The sequence below is a fragment of the Elephantulus edwardii genome, unplaced genomic scaffold (assembly GCF_000299155.1).
Source record: "Elephantulus edwardii isolate Elephantulus edwardi_28Jun2011 unplaced genomic scaffold, EleEdw1.0 scaffold00282, whole genome shotgun sequence".
Taxonomy (NCBI): Eukaryota; Metazoa; Chordata; class Mammalia; order Macroscelidea; family Macroscelididae; genus Elephantulus; species Elephantulus edwardii.
This window is the reverse complement of record NW_006400032.1, coordinates 900,824-917,594: the sequence shown is the minus strand read 5'-3', so window position 1 is coordinate 917,594 and position 16,771 is coordinate 900,824.

Below are 16,771 nucleotides of genomic sequence, written 5' to 3'. Positions count from 1 at the left end.
GAGCTGGCTTTGACAAGCACTGTGGCATTTGGACAAGAACAAACTGGGAGGAGGGTAGAGAGAATAGTGCAACAATGAATGAATGGAAACCCAAAATCTCTGTAAATGTTTATGAAAATTAATAAAATATAAATTATAGAAAAAAATTGAGATCATCTAAACTGAGTTCAGCAGACTAATTCTAAATACAAATTTTTCTTACACACACACACACACACACCCACACACACACACCCACCAACCCCTCCCCCCAAAAAAACAACAACAAACAAACCCAGGCCTGAGGGCCGCAGATTAAAATCACCCATCTTTGCCTTGGTAGCATAACTTCTATCCACCATGCCCACAGAGCTCTCTCTCTCTCTATGTTGCTGGTGTAGTTAAGTGCCATCAAGTCATAGAAAACTCAGAGAAACTCTATGAACAGAAGACTTGAACACTTGTATAACTCATCATTTCTCCAAGTTCATAAAACTATGGAACGTGTCATGAATTTGCTAGATCCACATATTAACTGCATTTTCATTAAGGGGTAAGAAGGTAGTACAATGTATTTACACCCTTTGGAGAAGCTGCTAAACTTAAAGGGTGGCAGTTTAAATCCATTCTATCTCTTTGGAGAAAGAGAATCAGTCTCCTTCTGTAAAGATTAGAGCCTTGGGAACGATGAAGGATTGCTGTAAGTCTGAGTCGACTTTAGGGTAGTGGGTTAGTTTTGATCTTGCAACAAGTATGACACTACAAATCTTTTTGTTTATAATAGTCTTTAATCAATGCTAGATTAATTCATCCTAATATGATGGACAACACAGATGTAGACCACAATCTGTAGTACTTGTCAAGCAATTCAACTTTTCCTTGTAATGCCATGACTTTTCTCTGTTTCTTGGGAGCATTTTCAGCATGCTTGTGGCACTGTGTATGGGTCCCAAGTGTTTCTGAATTTCTGGTACTGCATTAAAAAATGTGAAAAATGTATGAGAGCCACAAGAGTTTAGTTTTTACTGTAATATAAAATTTAGTTTGTTCACATCCTCAAACCTGTTCCTGAGACGGTTTTTTAAATTTAGGTGGGGTAGACTCAAGGTCTAATATTGGCTCCTGTGAATTTGCTTTAATTTTTGTTAGTTTCAACTTGAACCTACATATGAGTAGTTGATGGTCTATTCCATAGTCAGAACCTGGTCAAGTTTTCACAGCTAAAATCGAGCATCTCCAACAATTCTTTCCACAGATGTAATCAATCTGATTCCTTTGCAGACCATCAGATGAGGTCCGTGTATATAATGAAATTTACTCGAGAGAGGAATTGCTTATATGTTGATAATTTGCTTCAAATGACACTTGAAAAAAACAACTTTAGTGTAAGTGGACCCATGAGATTCAAACTCATGTAGTTCAAGAGTCAACTGCATGTTAATTCACTGCTGTCCAACCGGTTCTGACTCATGACTCCTCCTTCGGAGGCCGTAAATTGTAACAGGAGTTGGCTGTCTGTCTTTCTCCTGTGGAGGTGCTGGTGGAGTCTAACTATTGGTAACACGCAGCCTGTGGGGTAGCAGAGCAACTCACAACTTGAAAGAGGTGTGTGTTGCCGGAATACCTGATAATACTAAGGAGAAAGATGCGGCAGAAAAGAGGCTAGGAAGTATACACTTTGAGAAGTGCTACTTAAATGAAGAAAGTGAGAGCACCTGGATATCTGAGGAAGGTTACATTTTCTTTACTGAGCCCAGCTGAGGGAACACGAGCGCTTGGAAGCAGGAATACACTTATTGATCAATACCAGTCTAACTGGCTGAAGAGGATTCACCAGAGACGGGGAGAAGGTCAAGACGGGGAGGAGGTGAATAGACATCCATGAAGTCTGTGAGGTAAAGACCAGATTATATAGTGTTCTGTGGCTGGCTGTAAGGTTTTATACTCTAAGGTGGGGAGATCTTTGGACTGAGGAGTGACATTATCTATTTATTCAGGGTTGTTAAGGTTATCAATTTAAATAATTTTTCTTTTATACTGGTTTATTTACAAAATTTTAATATGTTGTTTTTCATAACAGCTCTGTTCCATTTCCTTCACACACATCCCTCCCATCCCCCACCACCCTGTCAAATTGTGCAACCATGTGATTTAATCAATCTTTGTTTTAAAAACTGTAATTTGAGTGAAAGTTTACACAGTGTATTGGTTTTTCAATCATTCACACATATTTTGCTTTATAATGTTATTGACAATATTCACAGTATAATCAGGTTTTCCTTTGCTTCTTCCTATAATATCTCATTTCCATTAATTCTCCCCCTTTCTACCTCCAGAGCGTTATCCTTGGGAAAATATTGTTCTTTTGACCTTATAAGGTTGGTTAGGGAGCTCTTGTGGCTTATTTTTAGGGATTTGTACTGTTAATCCAAAGGCTGGCCCCCCTGCTGGTTCACACTCATGAGTGAGTCCTAGAGAAAATGATGGCCCATCTCCTTTTGGGAAATTTTCAGCCTTGGAAACCCAATGGAGGGTCAGCTATAAATTGGTCTGACTCTATGGCAATGAGTTTTGAGTTTTTAAATTTAGGGTGTCAAATGATTTTTGGATTTATAAATGTGGAATTGGCCTGGGATCAAATTATAAATATAGAAGTCGTTTGTAAAGATATGGTATTTAAAATCACAAAACTGGATAAAATCAGTATTTAGACTAATGTTGATAAGTAAAGATGACAAGAGAGAAATGAAGTCTGAGAACTGATATTTAGAAGCCGGAATGATAAGGTGACAGCAGTAAAGGTGCTGGTAACCATAGTCAAGAGGGTAGGAGGAAGCCACGTGAGCATGTTATTCAGGAAATCAGGTAAAGAAACTTAAAACAGTATGTTTAGATGGAGAAAGTAAATTTTAACACATTTTATTTTAGGGTATTGGGAGTGGTCCCTCTCCCTCTCTGGTAGTTTCAATCTTGCTCTGAAGGAGAAAGATAGACAATCTCATCTGATATAATTCACAGCCTCTGAAAAGTAAGCTGTGAGTTGGTTTTGACTTAAAGGCAATGAAAATTATTTCATAAGAGAAATTAATGAATAAGATAACAAAGACATTAAATTGGGTTTGTAGCTCAGTACTTGACATTAAAAGATCCTAATTCTCTTTTATAAACAATTTAAGTATTTATTTATAGACACACAATTATGTGTACATTTAGACAATAAAAATTGTTGTTAGATGCCATCCAATTGGCTGTCACTTATAGTTGTTGTTGTTGTTAGGTACCGTCAAGTCGTAGGTGACTCGTAGTGAGACTCATAGTGACCCTATGAATGAAAGGCCTGAGCACTGTTCGCACATAGAGTTTCCGGAAGCAAAGCCAAGAGACCCTCTGAACAACAGATCTATCCTTTCTCACCCTCATCATCTCTGAGATGCTCGAGCCCGTTGCTATTCCATCTCATTGAGGATCTTCGTCTCTTTTGTTGACCCTGCATTTTTTCCAAGGACTGCCCGCTCCTCACAAAATTCCCAAAGTATGTGAAATGAAGTTTCACTGAGTACTCTGGGTGCACTTTCTTCAAGACGTATTTGTTTGTTCTTTGGCAATCCTCACATATTCAGAACTCTTCTCCAGCGCCACTATGTAAAGACATAGATTCTTCTGTCATCTTTATTAATTGTCCAACTTTCAGATGCATCGGAAATCATTGAAAAGACCATGGCTTAAATAAGGTGCACTTTAGTCTTTAAATTGACATCATTGCTCCTTAGAACCTTAGAAAAGTCCTTGACAGAAGAGTTTCTAAATGCAACACAGGTTTTGATGTCTTGACTGCTGATAACAAGCAGGCTAAAATAATTGACAATGTCAATCTTTTCTCCAACTATCATGACGTTGCCTATTGGCCCAGTGGTGAGGATTTTTGTTTTCTTGATGCTGAGATGTAATCCATATTGAATGAAGGCTATAGTCTTTGCTTTTCTGCAAGCAAGCATTTCAATAAAAGTAGTGTGTTTCAAAGAGGCTTCTGTACCACCGTATTTTCCAAACCATATTTATCGTTAGACTATCACTGAGGCATAAGTAGTCTCTGGGTGGTCCACATGCTTAATGAGCTTACCAAAAGTTTGGAGGTTTGAGTGTAACCAGAGGCCTTTAAGAAAAAAGGCCTAAAAAAAAAAAAAAGGCCTAACAATTTACTTCTGAAAAATGAGTGACAACCCCATGGAGCACAATTCTGTTTTGATACACATGGAGTTGCCATGAATTGGTCAGCTTGATGGCAACTGGTTTTAACTTGGAGAAAGTTGTAGTTCCTTAAGTAAAAGGAGCTTGGAGGACATATTCAGTGTCAATTTTCTGATGGAAAATGAAACCCAACAAGCAAGGAAGCAAGTGGAGTATGGAGGGAGGCTGAGGGCACATATTTTGGTTTTCTCCCCCTCCTCTTTCTCTTCTTTTTTAGTTAGTCATAGGAGACATATCAGGTATCCAATTCAATTGAAGAGATAATTTTTCAAATACAAACTATGCATTAATTACTGATGATATAAAAATCTTATTTCTAATCCCAATAAGAGAATAATAATTTTGAATAGCATATGACTAAGAGACATTGTAGTTGGCTAAAAGCAACATGGATAGCCAAATTTTATTGTCTCCAAACAAAATGTTCACTTCTTTCTACTCTTTGAGGCTGACCTAGGATATTTGAGAGAGAGAGAATAAGCAAGCACAGCAATAAAAAGTAGGTGTACAAGATAGGAATTCCTCAGATGCTTTATAACCAGGCTTACTGTTTTCGAAAGAGTACTGACATCTTGGGGTAAAACCTTCTATTTGTGTTGTGTAGTAGTCATGTTCCTTTGCTTGAAAGTGTATCACCAATATAGCCTTGAAATATGAGATTTCTCCTAATTAACAGCCTCATGAACCTTATCTTCAGGTTCAATGTAATTTTTTTTCTTCTTGATAGACTCACTCTTTTGCCTGAGGCTGTCTACAGGAGGCCACGTCCCAACTTTCCCATAAAAACAACTTCCACATTCCACATCCCAATTACTCTGAAGAACCTGCCCAAGATGCCTATAAAACCCTTCTACAGTCTACACCACCTTCTGACTAATATTGTACATATGGTTTTGATCATTGAATCAGATTTTCAAACGTCAGAATGGTTTTCCACGTGGAGTTTGAATAAACATATAAACCTTTGTTATTTATATGCATGGTTCAAAAAATAACATATGAGGCTAAAGATGGGGGAAGAGCATTGGACTTTTTGAATCAGACGAGCTCAATTCTCAAGCCAGCCACTTATTCTAAGAGTGAGATGAGGTAAGTTGCTAATCTTTTTAGGTTTCAATTTCCTGATTTGTGCTTACCTCCAGAGTTTTTTTGTGAGGCTTATGTGTGCTACATAATCACCCAGTGAGGTGCTTATAGTAGATACTCAGAAGATAAACTTGCCCTTGCCTTTATTAAATATTTTTAGGCGATAAAGAGGAAACAAGTTCAGGCCAAACTGTTATTGAGAATACTTTGAGTTACTAGACCAGTTGCCATAGATTGAAGCCCAACTCCTAGTGACCCCATGTGCTTCTGAGTAAAACTGAGCTCCAAAGGACCTTCATATTTTGGAAGTAGAGTGCCAGGTCTTGTCTTCTGGAGTGCCTCTGTGTACTCAAACCTCTAACCTTTGGGTTAGCCGCTGACTATGTCAACCATGTGTGCTACTCAAAGACTCCTACTTTTGGTTACTAGTGACAAAAGTTCAAACTAGATAGATTTAAACACAATAGGAAATTTTGTGATGATTCCAGAGGTAGGACACTAGGCATGGTGTGATTTGGGGGCTCAGCAAGAAATTAGGGTTGCAGACCCATTTCCTGTGACTTTCTTGGTTCTGCCTGCTTCCTGCTTTGGCTCACCTTTATGATGGGGTTTTGTTGTGGTAGTATTGGTGGGTTGTTTTTTTCCCCCCTTCATGGTAGACAGATAGCTGCCAGCGGTCCCATATATAATTTTCATGTACAAAACCATGTGTTAGTGTGGATAGAATATGAACAGTTGTTTTTTCTAATCTTGGTAACAGAATAATTATTTTAAATAGCATACACCCAGGAGGGTTTGCAGTTGACTAAGAGTCATATGATGGCACCTTGGTGGCACAATGGATTAAGTGTTATTATGTTAAATGAAATTTTGTGGTTTGAAGCTACCAATTGCTAAAAGCAAAAGATGAGACAACCAGCTTATGGAAAGATTTGCAGCCTTGGCAACCTATGCGGTGTGGTAGCTGTGAGTTGGAATCAACATGATAGCAGTGAGTTTGGTTCAGGTTAAAAATAGCTTGGCTAGTTAAACTTTAGGGAGCTCAGGTGCTATAGTCCTTAGGGAGTTTTACTGCAAACCCAAAGGCTGAGGCTCTCTGCAGGTTCAGATCCAAGAGTGGTTTAAGTTTTATTTTTTTTCTTGTTGTTGTCATGTTTCTAAGTACACAATGTCTGTGATATGCATTGAGGAGAAAACATTGTGTTTAGAAAACATCAGTTTAGTTCTGAGCTGTAGGTCTGGCTAGGATCCAAGACTGTGTCCTTAATGTATCAGTTCACTCTCCTCTGGACAGTTTTGTTTTAGATAGATAGATAGATAGATAGACAGAGATAGAGATAGAGATAGAGAGAGAGAGAGAGAGAGAGAGAGAGAGAGAGTGAGAGAGAGAGAGTTGTTGTGTACCATTGAATCAGATCCACTGGTACAGGAGGAGATCGCCCCACCTTCTCCAGCAGAGCATCTGGTGGATTCGAACATCTTTGGGGTTGCAGTGCAGCTTCTTGCCACTTGACTGCCAGAGCGCCCTCAGGTAGCCAGTTTTCTGGAATATAGTACCGAGATCAGTAGTGAACACATGAACTCAGGTGACTCTCTCAAGTTATTATTCTCACAAACACTTTTCCCCGACTTTTTTGTTTGTTTTTTCCTTGTTGTGTGCTGTCGAATCCCTGGCACAGGAGGAGATTGCCCCTCCTCCTCCTGAAGAGCATCTAGTGGATAACATCAGGGTGGGGGTATGACAGAAAAAACTGGATAAATTATGTATATTATATTGAAACAGATGAGGGGAAAAAACAGATTAGAGGTGATATATGATTGATTATTATGGTTAGCACAGGAATCCAGGATTAAGGTTGCATAGAGAAGTGTACTCGGGGTCGGGGGAAGGGATGGGGGAATTGTATACTAATGAAGGAATATTTTTTTTTTTCTCTTCGGAGGGGGGAGCGAGCTGGTGGGGAGGGGTGGGCAGGGAGAAAAGTGCGGCAATGAATGAATGGAAATCCAAAACCTCTGTAAATGTCTATTAAAATTAATTTAAAAAAAAAAGAAAGAGCTTAAAAAAAAAGTGAACCGGTTGAGTAGGAAGCAAGGGGGACGGGGCAAAATGTGCAACAATGAATAAATGAAAATCTAACTTCTCTATTAAAAAAAAAACACAAAAACAAGCAGTATACCTTCTGGATTGCAATGCACCTTGTTGCCACTAGGCCACCAGAGGTCCCTACTTTTCCTGATTTTAAACTAAGCAGTATTCCCTTGCTCCATTCAGACAATAGCTTCTTAGTCTAGCTCTAGGTTCTTATGAACATAATTAACTTGGCCACTGTTCTTATGTGCTATTGAGTCGCTTGTGACTCATAGCAACCCTATGTACAACAGCCCTAAACCCTGCTCTGTCCTGTGCCAATCGCACTGTCTCCAACACACCCATCCCAATTACCCCAGTCATTGAATCAATCCATCTCATAGAGGGCCTTTCCCTCCTGCGCTGTCCGTCCACCCTACCAAGCATGATGTCCCTCTCCAAGGACTGTTACCTCTTTGCAACATGTCCAAAGTATGTCAGACAAAGCCTCAGAATCCTTGCCTCCAAGGAGCAGTCCGGTTTGACCCTCTCCAGGATGTACCTATTTGTTTTCTTGGCAATCCATGGTATATTCAATACTCTTCTCCAGCACCACAGCTCAAAGGCACCAATTCTCCTAAACTTCCTAATCATTGTCCAACTCTCTGATGCATAACAAATGGTTGCAAAGACCATGGTCTGTATCAGACACACCTTAGTCTCCAGAGAGACACCATTGCTTTTCAGTACTTTGGAGAGGTCCCTAACAGCAGACTTTCCCATGGCAATGTGCCTTTTAATTTCCTAGCTGATGGTTCCAAGAATGTTGACTGTGGAGCCAAGCAATTAAAGCTGTGAACAATCTCAATCTCTTCACCATCCATCCTGATGCTGCCTATTGTCCCAGTGGTGAGAATCTTTGTCTTCTTGATATTGAGCCTCAGTTCATATTGAAAGCTGCATTCCTGACCCTCTGCAGCAAGTGTTTCAGGTCCTCCTTAGTTTCAGCAAGCAGGGTTGTGTCATCTGCATAATGCAGATTGTTGATGGATCGGATCTTCTACCAATCCTGACACCATTCTTCTCCTCATAGAACCTAACCTCCTGGATAATTTGTGCTTTCAGGTAGTTCTTAGTAAAGGAAAGTTAATTTTTCAAATATGATGGTTAATTACTAGAAAAGCCAGGGTTCATTGTTCAAAATGGCTTTTCTAGCCATCAAATTTGACTTTGCAGCATGGTTGACATGCAAATGGAGTGTGTTGATCTATTCATAAGAAGATTGGTTAGTCTTGCTATTGTTGTTACTTTGTGCTGTTGGGTCACCTGCGACTCATAGTAACTTTATATACAACAGTCTGAAGCTTGCGCTGTCCTGAGCCAGTCTTACTGACTCTGACACACCTATCACCATTGCCCCAGTCACTGTATCAATCCATCACATCCAAGGTCTTCCTCTTCTATGCCATCCCTCCTGAGTATAATGTCTTTCTTCAAGACATAATGTCTCTCCTGGCCACATGCCCAAGGTATGTGAGATGAAGCTTCAAAATCCTAGCCTTTAAGGAGAAACTTGGTTTCACCCTCTCTAAGACAGACCTGTTTGTTTTCTTGGTGGTCCATGGTATGTATGTTCAAGGCCCTTCTCCAGCACCATAACTCAAAGGCATTAATTCTTTTTCTGCCATTAGATTGGGTGAATTCAGCAGCTGAAATTGACACTCTCACCATCGATAAAGAAGTAGAGCATGTGGAGTGTGAGTTGTTCAGGGCCAAAGATTGCTGTGCTGCTCAGATCAGGGCCTGCAGGAATGCAACAACAGCAGAGAACCAGAGACCTGACATGAGACAGAGCTGACCTTGGGGCTGCTTCCCGATGGAACCAGAGCTAGGAGCCTTTGCCCAAGTTTGTTTGAGGGCTGGATTTGGGAGATGCCATAATTGACAGGACTAAGAGCTTTGTAGCATTGGTCTAAAGCCATAAGGCTGAAGCCTGAGATGCTTGTGAGAACATTTTGGAAGCTGTCCTAACTGAGCAATTGTATCCTGCTATGAACTTAAATTAAACTGAGAAGGACATGAGGTCTTTGTTGCAGAAGGTCAAGGACTATAGTCTTCAATACAGACTGAAGCTCAACATCAAGAAAACGAAAATTCTCACCACTGGGCCAATTGGCAGCTTCATGATAGATGGAGAAGAGATTGAAACTTTTAACTTCAGCTTGCATGATTCCACAATAAACATTCTTGACATCAGCAGTCAGGAAATCAAAAGACAATTTGCATTTGGAAAGTCTGCTGTCAGGGACCTTACAAGAGAGCTGAAGAGCAGCAATGTCAGTCTGGAGACTAAGGTGCACTTGATCCAGCCCATGGCCTTCACAATTATTTGCTATGCATCAAAGAGCCAGACAATGACTAAAGATGATAGAAAAAGAATCAATACCTTTGAGTTGTGGTAGCAGAGAAGAGTGTTGAACACACTGTGGGCTTCCAGGAGAAGAAACAGGTCAATCGTGGAGAGGGTGAAACTAAGTTGCTCCCTAGAGGCAAGGATTTTGAGGTTCTATCTCACAAACTTTGGGCAAATGGCCAGGAGGGACTAGTCCTTGGAGAAGGATATCATGCTTGGAACGGTGGAGGGACAGTGGAGGAGAGGATGACCTAGGATGAGATGAATTGGCCCAGTGACTGGAGAAATGCGATTAGGTCTGTTGGAGACAATGAGATTGGCTCAAAGATAGGGCAGGTTTCAGAACCTAGGATTGCTATGAGTCACAGGTGACTTAATGGAACATAACAACAACAACAACAACAACAACAACAATAACAACAAATACCATAATCATGAAAAAAAAAAGACTTATTCAATATTTAACCATTTTAGGAGACAACGTGACCAAAACCCAATGATTCTGTAGGAAGAAATCCAAACTGCATTGAGGGAATTGGTAAAAAGAAAGGCTTCAATAATTGTTGGTATATTAGCTGGGATGTTTCAACAAATGAACCCAATGCTGAAAGTGATCACTTGTTAATGCTAAAATATTTAGAAGATAAATACCTGGCCATCTTATGGGAAAAGATTCATGCTTTTTGCTCTTCCAAAGGAAGACTATTGAACAGAATGAGATATTTTTGGACAATATCATTAAATCATACATAAGCGAAGTTTTGCCAAAGATAATTAAATAACAGTTGCAGTAGAACATTGACAGGAACCTTCCAGAGACTCAAAGTGGATTTAGAAGAGGAGATGGGACTAAGAATATCACTGTTGATTTCAGCTGGATCTTGGCCAGAAAGATTTTCACTTGTGTTTTATAAACTATGTAAAGTCATTCAATTGTGTGTATCATAGCAAGTTTATGGATAATACTATGAAGAATAAAAGTCTCAGAACTTTTATTCATGAACGATATGTTTATAGACCAAGGAGAAGTTGTTTGGGTAGAGTAAGAAGATGCTATATGTTTTAAAACCAAGAACGTATTATGTTGGGTTCTTTTTCACCATACTTATTCCCTTTGTATACTAAGCTAGACTACATGAAAACTGGAGAAAGACTCATTAATTATCTTTAATGCAGACAACACAAGTTTGGTTGCTTAAAGAGGGGAAGACTTGAAGTACTTAGTGATGAAGCTCAAAGTATGTCCTTCAGTATAGAAGCTCAACCTAAAGAAAACAATAATCATCACAACTGGTCACAGCCTGATGAAAAGAGAAAATATTGGTTATTAAGGCCTTTATTTCTCTTTGATCGATAGTCAACACTCCTGGAAGCAATAGTGGAAAAAAAAAATCAAATGATATGTTGAACTGGGAAAATCTGCAAAAGACAACTTTAATGTTCTCAAAATTAATGGTGTCACATTGAGGACTCAGGTGTGCCTGATTCAAGCCAAGGGAGGTTCAAGGTATGCATACCTCACGTGCATGTTACAGTTAGACAATGAATAAAGAAGACCCTAGGAGAATGGAGGCCTTTGAAATACGGTGTTGATGAAGAATATTAAATACACCACAAACTGCCAGAACAAACAAATCTGTCTTGGAAGAAGTAGGCATGAATACTTCTTAAATGTAAGGATATATGCTGGCCATTTTATCAGGAGGGACCAGTCCCTGGAGAAGAATATTATGATGGACAAAGCAGAGGGTCAGTGGGAAACAGGAAGCTCCTCAGTGAGATGGACTGACATGATGGTTACAACACTGGGATCAAATACAGCAACAGCAGCAGTAAGCAATCATGGGACAGGGTAGTATTTAGCTGCTGTGAGTTGGAACTAAATGGATGACACTTAACAATAACAATATAAAGTGATGGACAGTAACTGCAAGGAAAACTTTAATTTGAAAAAATTGTCAATATGAAAACATTAGACAGTGACCACTGGTAAACTGTCCCTTGCCTAATAAGGATAGCAAGATGTCCTTCCTTCAGCAATTCAGTGAATGCTTTTGCAGTATTAAGGGTTTATTGTTCAAAACAGCCTGACTTTGTGGATGTGTGGGTGGGTGGGAATATGCAAACAGGGTATGCTAACATTTCAACAAGGGGCTTACCTTGTCTCTCCCTTAACTTGAGCAGATCCAGCAGCAGAACTGGGGGCTCTTTCCCATCAGCCAAGAGAAAGCATGGCTTAGGGGTTAACAAAATTCATTTTCCCAGGATTGGAATTATCCTTAAGTGGGTATTGAGACACATTTTAACCCATTTTTCACTCAGGAGAAAGAATTAAAACACACATGTATGGAATTTTTTCTGGGGTTACTGGAAGCCAAAGCGAGGTGTGGGCTGGCTTTGTCTATTTTTCTTTACTGGACCATGAGATCAGGGGACGGGGGCTCAGCTTAGCTCTGGTTCATATCTACATTTCCTTGTCTGGGGCATATATCCAGTGACTATTTCTAGGAAAAACTAGGAAGTAGTAAAGTTATGGACTAAGGCGAGGAAAAGGTTTTTATAAAATGAACAGGCTCAAAATGATTATTACTGATTAATCAGAACTGACTTTGACAAGCACTGTGGCAACTGGACAATTAAAACAGACATTCGGATGGCGGGGAAGAAGAACAAACTGGGGAGGAGGGTAGAAAGAATGGTGCAGCAATGAAGGAATGAAAACCCAAAATCCCTGTAAATGTTCATTAAAACTAATAAAATTTAATAATAAAAAAACCCAAAAAAATGATTATTACTTTTTTTTTAATAAAGGTGACAGTGACACTGGTCTACCATGCTAATTATAACCCCTGCAGCTGGCCCACCAGATTGAGCAGGGGTAGGCAGACTTCTCATTAGAGACTCAGAATAAATTCCTTTAATGTAAAACAGTGCCTGCAACCAAACTCCCTATTTTCTCCCAGGTATGGTGACAGAGTCGGAGATGTCACTTTGATTATTCCCAAATGACAGAGAAAGAGGACAGAGTCAATGGCCGCAAGGTTCAAAGGTGCAGGAAATGGATACGGTGCATGGTGTCATTTAGATGTGAAACGAGGGTGCTTGAGTGTTTAGTGTTATGTGCAATAAATATATTAGATTTAAGCTTCAATTTGAACCTAACCATAACGGGAAACTTATCTAGTTTAAATAACTGGTAAGGTGAAGCAATTAATAATTCCTTGTCCATCAGTTTTGATCAGGTCCCAATCAACATTCCAAGACCTGGCTTTAGCCAGTCAATGTGGACAGCCATTGTCTTTAGTATTGTATTTGTCACGTAGTTAGACCTGCTTTTTCGTTTCTGCAGAGTTGGATTGGCAGAGACCATCTGTATTTTCTTTCTCTGTTGTTAACATGTGCAGCATTTATTTCCTGGTGCTAATATAATAAGGAGTTGTGCTGCCAATCCAAAGGCAAGTGGTTCCAATTTACCTGCTGTTGTTTCAAGAGAGAAAGATGGACCCTCTTCTTCCATGTGGAGGAGATTACAGCCTCTGAAAACCGGATGGGAGGTCAGTTATATGGTGTTCTGACTGGACGGCATATACAACAAAAATAAGACACTCATGGTATGTAATACAGGAAAACATCCTCCTTTGGGGTGGCACAATTCTTATCTACCGACCACTGCAGGCTGGAACTACACTTGACTTCTCTGCCTCACTTTTGCACCTGATGTTGTTAGCTGCCCTATGCACAGTGGCACGGAATTCTGCCTTGTCCTGCTGCTCTGGGAAGGGTTTTGGGTGAGACTGTTGTGATTCAGAGAGTTTCCTTTGGATGATTTTCACAATGGAATGCCATGCTTTTCTTCCTAGTCTATCTTAGTCCGGACGTTCTGCTGAAACCTCTTTGGCCTCAGAGCAGCATGTGAGCCTCCACTGATGGTCGGACAGGTGGGAGAACTGCATGAGCTGCTTTGGCTGCGAAGGAAACCTTGTCTCCTGCATGGACGAGGTGGAAGTGAAATTCTCTGTGGCCCCATATTACATAGCATTATCTCAAAAAACACACACCACACATACCTCATCCTTTAATAGCCTGCTTCTTTGGGGCTCAGAGTCCCCGGCTGGTGCAAACTGTTAAATGATTCTCAAAATACGTATTGGTGTCCGGTCAGAGTAGACTCATGGCTCACCCTCCATGCTCAGAGGGCTTTTCAGAGGCTGTAAATCAAATAGGATAATCCATCTTTCTCCCATGGAGCAAATGGTGGTTTTGTATCATCTACCTTTGCGTTAGCACTGCAACCTTTTGCCCACTGGGCCACCAAAGCTGGGCTAATAATAGAAAGACTGGAGGCCTGAGCCCACCCCGAGGCATCTTGGAAGAAAGGCGTGGTGATGTCTTTCTGAGGAGCACAGTCATTAACAACCCCCGAGAAGCACAGTTCTGCTCTGACACACGTGAGATCACCATGAATTAAGATCCACTCAATGGCAACTGCTTCATTTTTCCCCTTTGGGGTTCACTGTCCTCCTAGGGAAAACTAGCAGATGTTCCTTAAACTGGGATTCATCAAGAGGACCAACTGATGGCTTGAAGGAGAAACATCCGAAGGATTCTAATGCTCCACACTGAAGGATGTGACAGACAGGGTTAACCTGGCCCAGGATTAACTGAAGTGGCAAATGCTAGAACTGAAACCAGGTAGGTGTGACCACCAGTGGACACAGCCTCAGATTCATATACCAGCCTGGGTAGAGAAGCTGATCATTGATGCAACTAGGAACTAACCTGTTTTAAAAAGACCAGCAGCTGTCTTCTGGCTTCTGAGTGTGCTATGGGTATTTATTAGGTACTGTTCTGTAGAGTCTCATATGAAAAAGCAGAACTGCCTCATAAAGGTTTCTTGGCTGTACTTTTTATGTGATCAGATTGTTAGGTCTTTATTCCACTGAATCAATGGTAGGTTGAAATCACCAAGAGTTAGTGTCTTCAGAAAGTGTGCCCTTTCTGCCACTGAGGTGACAATGACTCAGGGACCACGTGACTATCAGATCTGAACCTTGCCCTGTCCTGCACCATCCTCAACATCTCCAACATGCTCAAGCCCACATGTTACAGTCACCATGTCACTCTATCTCGGTGAGGTGGCTCTTCCTCTCTTGAACTCTCTACTTTTCCCAGCATAATGTCTCCATCCTAGGACAGGTTTCTCCTGACAACATGCTCAAAGTATACGAGACAAGTCGTACCATTGTTGTCTCTAAGGAGCATCTGGTTGCATTTCTTCCAAGACAAATCCATGGTATATTCAGCTCTTCACCAACAACACAGTTCAAAACATTCTTTATCCATTGACCAGCTTTCAGATGCAAAGGAAACAGTTGAAAATCCCATGGCTTGGATCAGGCACATCTTAGCTTTGAAACTCACATCTTTGCTTTTTAACACTTTGGAGAGTTCCTTAGCAGTAAGTTTACCCAGTGCATGACATCTTTTGATTTTTTTTTGAATGCTGTTAACTGTGGGTGTTGATTGTGGATCCAAGTAAAATCAAATCATTGACAACTTCAAACTTTTCTCCATCTCTCATGATGTTGCCTATTGGCCCAGTGATGAGGATTTTTGCTTTCTTGTTGTTGAGAGGTAATTTATATTGAAGGCTAAAGTATTTGACCTTCTGCAATAGCCAAGTTTAAGTATTGTTCTACCTGGTCCCCTTCCAGTCCCACAAATAGTGCACTAGTGGTCTCGCTAGTGTAAATGCACAATTGGCAGGATCTGAGGGCATACATTTTGCATTGAGAGGCTCCTCTAACCAAACAATATTCTCAAGGTTCAGACTTTCATTAAAAACCGTCATTGTTGCAAGATTATTAGCTAAAACTATAGAGTTTATCTTCTTAGATTATCCTTGGTTGCAAAGAGCAAGTCAAAGCTCAAGCTCGTTGCCCTCATGTTGGAACTGAGTCCTGTTGTACCTTCCACTGGCTCTGTGAGGCTCTGAATTGCTCAGGACGATGCTGCTCAGCTTTCTCTGTGGAGCTGCTGGTGGGTTTAAATTGCCAGAGAAGCACAGCTTTTGGATTAGTAGCCCCACTTCCTGTAGAACTGGCCACCAGAGCAAATAGATGTATAATGTTCCTTCCGAGGTTTTTATTAGCACTGGACTACACTTAAGACAACTTGGTGGTGCAATGATAAAGCACTTGGCTGCTTACCGAAAGGTCTGCAGTTGGTTCTTTCAAAGATAACACCCAAGGAAATCCTATCCATCCAAAGATATGCAACAGCTGCAAAGACTAAACTTTGTCAGTGTCTCTGAGGATACTGCCATCTCCGTGTGTTTGACTCCGTATTTGCCAGCACACTAATTCAATCCTTTTCTTTATATCCCATAGTCACTTCACCAGGTAAAAGTCCCTTCATGGTTCATCTGGACAAATGAAATAATTACAGAACTATTAGTATTCATCTTTCTCCTTTCCAAATCCTTTCATGGAAAACTGCTGAGCAATGATTTTTGTAAAGTCATTTCTTAAAACACTCAAATGACTTCTCATTGCTTTCAGGATAAGGTCTCTATCTCCTGAAATGGCCCATAACTCTGTCTGCTGGAGCCCCTTCCTCTACTCCACTCTTACCTGGATCCTTTACTTTTGTTCAGTGACCATCTTTCCACTCTGACTGCAATGGCTATCAGGTCAAGGAGTAGATACAGCTTGCTCATGGCTGTGGCCTCATTGGGGGCATAGTCAGTGGATATTTTACCGTTGTGCAACCCCTGAGCCGTAAATGTTCAACAGTTTAGTTTTACTTCTGGTCAAAAGTGAGCGAGTTGATGGTTGCTAGGATCCCTGTCTTCTGTGGCTATAGTTTGATAATCTACAAGTACTTTCAACCCTAGCAGGGTGGCCACTATATATTATTTATATGTTTGTGTGGCTTTTACATTTGCCTCCAGAAGTCTTCTTTGTAAGGTGATG